The sequence below is a fragment of the Brienomyrus brachyistius genome, unplaced genomic scaffold (genome assembly GCF_023856365.1).
Source record: "Brienomyrus brachyistius isolate T26 unplaced genomic scaffold, BBRACH_0.4 scaffold92, whole genome shotgun sequence".
Lineage (NCBI taxonomy): Eukaryota > Metazoa > Chordata > Actinopteri > Osteoglossiformes > Mormyridae > Brienomyrus > Brienomyrus brachyistius.
Genome location: NW_026042367.1, coordinates 727,501 through 730,000, shown reverse-complemented (window position 1 = coordinate 730,000; position 2,500 = coordinate 727,501). Strand labels below are relative to the sequence as shown.

Sequence of the window (2,500 nt, the reverse complement as noted above, 5' to 3'; positions counted from 1 at the left end):
AGCTCTGTCTTTCAACAGCAGGGGGCAGTAGAGGTGCACCGTTCCCAGAAACACTGCAATACCGGGTCGATGCGTGGAGCGGACGGGGCAAGCCCCACTTCCGGCTCCCTGTTCCAAAAATCCGTTTAATATGTGGTCCCCTCCATGGGGGACGTATCAGATATTAAACTGATAAGAACAGATACTACACTTGATCTTAGCCAAAAGGCCGAGAAGCGATGCCCGCAGACTGCGCCCCGCCGGGCTCCGGCATGCGGGACGCCGACGGAGCCGGCGCGGCTGGGTCCTCGCCAGCCTCTCTGGGAGGTGGCGCCCGGCGAGACCACGCACGATCCCAGAGGATCCCAGAAACACGCCACTGGGCAGATAGAGCCGGCCGCTAAGCCGGGCACAGTCTTACTTTGATACAGCGGCGGTGCAGCTCTGCTTGCGCAGAGCCTCCAAAAATACAGTGAACTCATCGCTATCCCTCTCCACGGAAATCTTTAGTAAAAGGCGAAAGATTTATACGGGATGAAGAGAGACCCGAGTCGATGCAGAGCCGTCGCTCAGCAGGTGGCCGCTAGCCGGGCCTCCGTGACGCCCCCGCTCGGGGTTGAATTCTCGGGGGCGTCGCAGCCACCAGCCTCGGGGCCCCGACTCCCTCCCTGTCCTCCTGGCATCTGAAAGATCAGCAATCACGTAAACAGACATGAGAGAAAATTCAAAAGGCAAAGATGACGGCCTGCCTTACCTCAGCACAGCTGGCCAACCCTCAGAGAGCATATCATGACCGTGCTTTTTTTTTTTATGATTTAAAAAAAAAAAAAAAAAAAAAAGAAAAACGGAGGGAAGCGGGACCGGCGCACGGACAGAGTCGGTCCCTCACGACACCGGCTGATCGCCTGACAAGCGGCGCAGGCTCTCGCTCTGATAAGCGGAACACCGATCAGCTCTGTCTTTCAACAGCAGGGGCAGTAGAGGTGCACCGTTCCCAGAAACACTGCAATACCGGGTCGATGCGTGGAGCGGACGGGGCAAGCCCCACTTCCGGCTCCCTGTTCCAAAAATCCGTTTAATATGTGGTCCCCCTCCATGGGGGACGTATCAGATATTAAACTGATAAGAACAGATACTACACTTGATCTTAGCCAAAAGGCCGAGAAGCGATGCCCGCAGACTGCGCCCCGCCGGGCTCCGGCATGCGGGACGCCGACGGAGCCGGCGCGGCTGGGTCCTCGCCAGCCTCTCTGGGAGGTGGCGCCCGGCGAGACCACGCACGATCCCAGAGGATCCCAGAAACACGCCACTGGGCAGATAGAGCCGGCCGCTAAGCCGGGCACAGTCTTACTTTGATACAGCGGCGGTGCAGCTCTGCTTGCGCAGAGCCTCCAAAAATACAGTGAACTCATCGCTATCCCTCTCCACGGAAATCTTAGTAAAAGGCGAAAGATTTATACGGGATGAAGAGAGACCCGAGTCGATGCAGAGCCGTCGCTCAGCAGGTGGCCGCTAGCCGGGCCTCCGTGACGCCCCCGCTCGGGGTTGAATTCTCGGGGGCGTCGCAGCCACCGGCCTCGGGGCCCCGACTCCTCCCTGTCCTCCTGGCATCTGAAAGATCAGCAATCATGTAAACAGACATGAGAGAAATTCAAAAGGCAAAGATGACGGCCTGCCTTACCTCAGCACAGCTGCCCAACCCTCAGAGAGCATATCATGACCGTGCTTTTTTTTTTTTATGATTTAAAAAAAAAGAAAAAAAAAAAAAAAAGAAAAACGGAGGGAAGCGGGACCGGCGCACGGACAGAGTCGGTCCCTCACGACACCGGCTGATCGCCTGACAAGCGGCGCAGGCTCTCGGTCTGATAAGCGGAACACCGATCAGCTCTGTCTTTCAACAGCAGGGGGCAGTAGAGGTGCACCGTTCCCAGAAACACTGCAATACCGGGTCGATGCGTGGAGCGGACGGGGCAAGCCCCACTTCCGGCTCCCTGTTCCAAAAATCCGTTTAATATGTGGTCCCCTCCATGGGGGACGTATCAGATATTAAACTGATAAGAACAGATACTACACTTGATCTTAGCCAAAAGGCCGAGAAGCGATGCCCGCAGACTGCGCCCCGCCGGGCTCCGGCATGCGGGACGCCGACGGAGCCGGCGCGGCTGGGTCCTCGCCAGCCTCTCTGGGAGGTGGCGCCCGGCGAGACCACGCACGATCCCAGAGGATCCCAGAAACACGCCACTGGGCAGATAGAGCCGGCCGCTAAGCCGGGCACAGTCTTACTTTGATACAGCGGCGGTGCAGCTCTGCTTGCGCAGAGCCTCCAAAAATACAGTGAACTCATCGCTATCCCTCTCCACGGAAATCTTTAGTAAAAGGCGAAAGATTTATACGGGATGAAGAGAGACCCGAGTCGATGCAGAGCCGTCGCTCAGCAGGTGGCCGCTAGCCGGGCCTCCGTGACGCCCCCGCTCGGGGTTGAATTCTCGGGGGCGTCGCAGCCACCAGCCTCGGGGCCCCG

General features: G+C 58.1%; 6 non-coding genes across 6 annotated transcripts; all 6 read right to left on the bottom strand.

Annotated features, from left to right (window-relative positions):
- Positions 1-28: 28 nt before the first annotated feature.
- Positions 29-220, bottom strand: LOC125727292 (U2 spliceosomal RNA). Its single transcript, XR_007388667.1, has one exon. It is a non-coding gene; the product is annotated as a U2 spliceosomal RNA (small nuclear RNA).
- A 199-nt stretch (positions 221-419) lies between these two features.
- Positions 420-533, bottom strand: LOC125727256 (U5 spliceosomal RNA). The gene has a single exon (XR_007388634.1). It is a non-coding gene; the product is annotated as a U5 spliceosomal RNA (small nuclear RNA).
- A 424-nt stretch (positions 534-957) lies between these two features.
- LOC125727279 (U2 spliceosomal RNA) lies at positions 958-1,150 on the bottom strand. The gene has a single exon (XR_007388655.1). It is a non-coding gene; the product is annotated as a U2 spliceosomal RNA (small nuclear RNA).
- A 199-nt stretch (positions 1,151-1,349) lies between these two features.
- On the bottom strand, positions 1,350-1,462 carry LOC125727270 (U5 spliceosomal RNA). The gene has a single exon (XR_007388647.1). It is a non-coding gene; the product is annotated as a U5 spliceosomal RNA (small nuclear RNA).
- Positions 1,463-1,890: 428 nt separating this feature from the next.
- LOC125727290 (U2 spliceosomal RNA) lies at positions 1,891-2,082 on the bottom strand. Its single transcript, XR_007388665.1, has one exon. It is a non-coding gene; the product is annotated as a U2 spliceosomal RNA (small nuclear RNA).
- Positions 2,083-2,281: 199 nt separating this feature from the next.
- LOC125727255 (U5 spliceosomal RNA) lies at positions 2,282-2,395 on the bottom strand. The gene has a single exon (XR_007388633.1). It is a non-coding gene; the product is annotated as a U5 spliceosomal RNA (small nuclear RNA).
- Between the last annotated feature and the right edge of the window lie 105 nt (positions 2,396-2,500).